Source organism: Pipistrellus kuhlii, unplaced genomic scaffold (genome assembly GCF_014108245.1).
Source record: "Pipistrellus kuhlii isolate mPipKuh1 unplaced genomic scaffold, mPipKuh1.p scaffold_m20_p_3, whole genome shotgun sequence".
NCBI classification, from domain to species: Eukaryota; Metazoa; Chordata; class Mammalia; order Chiroptera; family Vespertilionidae; genus Pipistrellus; species Pipistrellus kuhlii.
Genome location: NW_023425529.1, coordinates 19166941 through 19173367, shown reverse-complemented (window position 1 = coordinate 19173367; position 6427 = coordinate 19166941).

Below are 6427 nucleotides of genomic sequence, written 5' to 3'. Positions count from 1 at the left end.
TTGACTCATGAAATCAAACTGATGAGGGAGCTAATGCATATGAACTCCTAGCACTTACCGTCCCCCTACCCCTCAGTTGGCACTGTGTGTCTCAAAAATCTTTTGTGGGGTTATTGTCCACTATTACTAGTGTTTCCTATGCATATGTCTAGAATGTTTTCAACAATACAACACTTCTCTTAAATGTAGCAGATTCTGAGCTTTATTTTTTAGTATTTACTCCTATTAAGAGGTGCTCAGATAGTATTATTTGTGAATCAATAAATAAATTTCCTGCTTTCATATCAATCATCAAGAATGGCTATAGCATGCACTCTGATGACCTGACATCTTCTCTGCAGTTGTAAATAGCTGTAATTTTTCTTTTCCATGCCAGTTCAATTCATTCCGACATCAAATGTGTCCTGCTATGTGGTCTGTGTGTCTGAATTCTGAGAAGTATGCATTTTGGTAGTGAAGGAGTTAATGCCTATGACTTTCATGTAGATTAAAACTGTGTTAAAATAAAAATATTTATATTCTCATTAGGAAGGCTTTTCTTAGCAGTGAAAACAATACCCAACCAAGTGAGTTAATAGGGATCAAGGACCTGCCATTCTCCACCCACTCCAATGTGAAAACCTGAGGTTCCTTTATCGACTTTGAAGTATCTGTTAACATCTGCAGACATCCTAAGGGAAATTGGCACAAAATAAATAGCTCCCTGCTATTTTTAACTCCACTTGTGGTGGGGGTTGGTGGAGGAATCAAGGAGAAATTAGGTTTCACTATATAAAAACAGGAAAAGACTTTTTTTAGGAGTCACCCTAAACAAAAAGAAAAATAATTGTCCCCCAAACTCCTTCATGGCCACCCCAAATGCAACAATAACAGCAATCACTTACCTCTAGCTAATATGTACCCAGGGTACAAAATATCCTAGGTATCATGGCTTTCAAAATATTATTTTTTCTTTAACATTGGGCTTTAAGCTTTTTGTTTGTTTGTAATGCATCTGTGAGAAGCACTTCAATTGCATTTGCAAGCAGTTACTTCGAGTGGTATGTAGACGCTAGAGGTGTGTGTTCAGTCAGGATGCATTAGACTGCAAGAAAACAGAATGCCTGACTAAATGAGCTTAGGTCCTTGTAACTCAAAGTGTGGTCCTTGCCCAGTGATCCCACTTCTAGGAATATATCCCAAGAAACTAGAAACACCAATCAGAAAGGATATATGCACTCCTAGGTTCATAGCGGCACAATTCACCATAGCTAAGATTTGGCAACAGCCTAAGTGCTCATCAGCAGATGAGTGGATTAGAAAACTGTGGTACATATACCCAATGGAATACAATGCTGCTATAAAAAAGACGGAACTCATCATTCGCAATAGCATGGATGGACCTGGAGAGCATTATGCTAAGTGAAATAAGCCAGTCAGAGAAAGATAAATATCACATGATCTCACTCATATGTGGAATATTAATGAACAACATAAACTGATGAACAAAAGCAGATCCGGAGACAGAGAAGCATCGATCAGACCATCAAACCTCAGAGGAAAGGTAGGGGAGGGTGGAGGTAAGGGGTAGAGATCAACCAAAGGACTTGTATGCATGCATATAAGCCTAACCAATGGACACAGACACCAGGGGGGTGAGGGCATGAGTGAGGGGTGGGGACAATGGTGGGGGGCATAAGGACACATATTTAATACCTTAATCAATAAAGAAAAAACACACCCAACAAAAACAAAATGTGGTCCTTGGATCCACAACAGGGGCATCGCTTGGGAGTGTGATAGAAATGCAGAGTCTAGACTCCACCCCAGACCTACTGAGTCGGAACAGTGCACTTTAACAAGACCCTCGGGGGACTCATATGCCCATTCAGGTTTTATAAGCACTAGCTTGGGCTAAACAGGGGTTTATTATTTCACATAGCAACAAGTCTGAAGACAGACGATTCTGAGGTTGGTTAATTCAGTTACAAAATGATGCTGTTGATAATCTAGGTGCTTTCCAACTTTCTGCTTTGACACCTTTGATGGGATGGCTTGGGCCTCAGAAGTCGCCCTTCTTAGTAATATAGTCATTGCCACAGTTCCAAGCTTGCTTCCAGCCTCACATCCTCATGTAAACTGTATTCAAAGCAGGAAAAGTAATCTCTCCCTGTGTTTCTTTTTATTGAAAGGAGAAAAAGAATTCTTAGGACTCCCCCTCTTCCTCTCCACAACCACCCCCCTTTACACCAAACCTCTCCTTTTTGTCTCATTGGCCAAAACAGAACCATAGACTTGTCTTTAGTCACTTTTAGTGGGAAAAGGGGTTTCTATAGTCGCACCTTATTGGCATTTTTAGCTACCTGTGATCGACTTCGGTCTGAAAACATTCAATGGAAAATCCCAGAAAGAAACAATTCATAAGTTTAAAATTAGGTGCCAAATTAGGTGCCATTCTGAGTAACATGATGAAATCTCGCTCCATCTCTCTCTGTTCTGCCTTGGACATGAATCATCCTTTTGTCCATTAAATCACCTAGTAGCCTTCTCAATGATCAGGTCAACTGTGCAGTATCATGGTGTTGATGTTCAAGTTACCCTTGTTTTACTTGTAATAATGGACCCACAGCTCATGAGTAGTGAGGCTGGCAGTTAAAATATGCCAAAGAGGATTTGTAAAGTGCTTCCTTTCAGGGAGAAGGTGAAAGCTCTCCTCTTAATAAAGCATTTTGTCATCTCACATCATCACAAGAAGACTGAGTACAGTACAATAAGATATTTTGCATGTGAGAAAGACCACAGTCACATAACTCTTATCATAGAATATTGTTGTAATTGTCCTATTTTATTGTTATTAGTTGTTGTTAATCTTTTATTATGCCTAACATATATTAAACTTTATCATATGTATGCATAGGGGGGAAAAGTATATAGAGTGTTTGGTATTATCTGTGGTTTTGGGTATCCACTGGAGGTCTTGGAACGTTTCCTTCCCCTGTCACCCTCCGCAAGCGATAAGGGAGGGACTACTGTAATATGTTGGCTTAAATCAATCATGATTCATCTTGAAATAGGAAGGGGCCTACCTAACCTGGATGCCTGAACCAAAATGGGGTCCTATTAACAGGAGGTATTCATCTCTGTTGTCTAAGTACTCTTCAAGAATATGATAAGGGAAAAATAGCATTAGTAAGGAGAAGCAAAATGAGTTAATGAAGGGATGGGGACATGTGAAAAGTGTTCCAAACATACAGCTTTTTCTTATAAATATGGAGAACAGTTGGGTCAACAATGTCAAATCTGTGTCACATAAGTTTGACAATACAACAACTGGATCTGGTGATCATAAAGGTCAAATAATCTGTATGGACAGTAGAGTGGTAGGTGAGGGTAGAAGAAAGATTACAGGATGTTAAAGAGGATGAATGGTGAGGAAATGAAAGTAGTCAATATGAACAATTTTAAAAGTTTGCAAGTGAAAGAGAGATATAGGTTGATGGTTAAGGAATACTTCCATCAAGGGAAGGTGTTTTTGTCCTCTCCTCGCCTCCCCCCAGCACCTATCTGAGAATGTCAAGAGGAGTCAGTGGAAGAAAGAATGATGTCAGCAAGGAGAGAGCTAAATTTTGTATCACAGAGAACATGCTTCTCTCAGTAAAGTACCGGCAAGCTCATCTATTGAGAAAAAAAAAATGTGGACTGGGTGTTAGGGGGGTGGTCATTAAAGTGTTGTCCCTAAGACTAGAAGACCTGTTGGGAACTTGTTAGATAAACCAATTTTCAGGCCACACCTCTCACAACTACCAAATCAGAATCTCTGGGGATGGGTCTTGGCCATAGGCATGTTGACAAGCCCTGCAGGTGATTCTGATGCATGCTCATGTCTGAGACACACCATGCCAGGGAATTGTTTATACAGTACCTACCTGTGTGCATGCCTCTGCAATTAAACTATTTGAGTTTTTCCTGTCAGGAAGTGTTTCCTACTTTGTTCTTCATTGCTCACTCCAGCCTGGTACACCTGTGGGCGCAGGTACCTACCTTCTCACTCTGAGGTGCTTCTGGCCCTGAGGAGGGTGTCTAGAACTCTAGGTAGACTAGGAGTTCTTTTGTGTATCAACTTTGTTTCTGTTGTGGCCAGACTGGTTACCTACACTTCTTTTTTTTCTTGCCTAGGCTCTTCTTGAGTTCACAGGGAAAAAAGTTTCATTAATGACTCTCCATTGCTAATCTGTGAGTGTTTGTACCCCTTTGCATGAAAGGCCTAACCTTTTATGACCTCATTCCTGCTGCCTTTTTAATTTAATTTAATTTAATTTATTTAATTTTTTTTTATAGAAAGGCAGAAAGAGGGAGAGAGCGATAGAAACATCAATGATGAAAGAGAATCATCAATTGGCTGTCTCCTGCATGTCCCTCACTAGGGATCGAGCTCAAAACCTGGGTATGTGCCCTGACTAGGATTGCAACCATAACCTCCTGGTTCATGGGTGAACACTCAACCACTGAACCATGCCCTCTGGACACTGCCCACTTCTTGAGCCTTCTATCATGCTACCGTGAGAGGGACCTCTTCTCTTTGGCAGGAAGTCTATGGAATGGAATAGAAAAAAATTCTTACAGAATTCCAGCTCACAGGACTTTATTACCTAACTACTATTTGCCAGAAATTCTACTAGGAACTAGGATAAAAAGATGGTTTGCAAAAGAGTATAACATATTCTGGAAGAGACAGTCAAATAAACAAATGATTTAAATACAGTGAAGTTAAATGCAGTGACAAAGGTTTTTATGGAGAGATGTGGAAGCAAAGAAAGGATATTTAAGTCAAGGAAATATTGACTGGAGAAATTGGAACTTGCACTTCAGAACATAGTCTTGAAGAAAAAGAAGAAAGTAGCTGAGAGAAAAAGGTAGAGGTATGTGATTCTGACAAAAGGAACTGTTTAGGGAGCTTCTGGTCAAGATGGCGGTGTAGGTAAACACATTACTCGCTTCCTCCCACAACCACATTAAAATTACAACTAAACCACAGAACAACCATCACTCAGAACCACCCAAAATCTGGCTGAACCAAAGTGCTACAACTAGAAAATTAAAAAGAAAGCACATTGAGACTGGTGGGAGGTGTGGAAGTGCCAAATAGGCTGGTCCAACACCCATGTGTGGTAGTTTGTTTTTATAAAAATATATTTTTATTGATATCAAAGAAGAAGGGAGAGGGAGCGATAGAAACATGATGAGAGAGAGAGAGAGAGAGAGAGAGAGAGAGAGAGAGAGAGAGAGGAACATCAATGATGAGAGAGAGAAACATGATGAGAAAGAGAAAGAGAGAGAGAGAGAGAGAGAGAGAGAGAGAGAAACATCAATGATGAGAGAGAATCATTGATTGGCCACCTCTTGCTCACCCCCACTAGGGATGGAGCCCTGACCCAGAATAGAACCATAACCTCCTGGTTCAAAGGTCCACGCTCAACTACCGAGCCACACCAGCAGGCAGAATTATGTGAAATCTAAAATTTATGAATTGTTTATTTCTGTAATTTTTCATTTAATATTTTTAGACTGCTATTGACCACAGATAACTGGAGCCACATATAAGGGGCGGGGGCGGGGGCAGGGCGGCTACTGCATTTGGGAAAATCTTACAGGGCTGCATTAGCAAGTATAGGTGCCCAAGTAAGTGGGCTAGCCCTCTTCAAGAGAAGGGAAAACTGACTCAAGCCTTCTGTCTTCTGCTGTCCCACACAAGTGGGAAAATGAACACCCATATAAAGAAGCCTCGTTAAGGTGGGAGGTAGGAAAGGCAAGAAGCCAAGGAGGGAGGCTAAGACGGGCAGTCTGGAGTTCTGCGTTCATTGCTTCTTCCACTTACTCACACACTCCTCTGTAAGCTTCAGCTTCCACATCTGTGAAATGGGATAATACCTACCCTCCTTGGTGTGTTTTGATGATCAAACGACAGAGTGCTGTGAAAAAGCTTGGTAACCTATAAAGCTCTGGATGAGTACTGCTAATAGGACCACTGTCACACAAAATGTATGCAACCACATCAATCTAGAGAGTGTAATTTTGGCTGCGCTTGCATCACACTGCTTCCTGCTTTTCAACAGCCCTGCCGTCATTAACAACTCCTGTGTGTCAGCTGTCTTGAGTGTGGTTGAGAGTTGATGAGGAGAATTGCTGGGGGGGGTGGGGTGGGGTGGGCTGGGGACAAAAAAGAATGGGAGAAAGTTGTGCTAGCTCCCCAAATAACCATTCTAAATGATGATATCAAGTCTTTTAACTTGCTATGGCATTTTAACAATTCCCTTTAGCCTATGGGACCAGGGTCACTCCTTCTTCTTCTTCTTCTTCTCCTTCTTCTTCTTCTTCTTCTTCTTCTTCTTCTTCTTCTTCTTCTTCTTCTTCTTCTTCTTCTTCTTCTCCTCCTCCTCCTCCTCCTCCT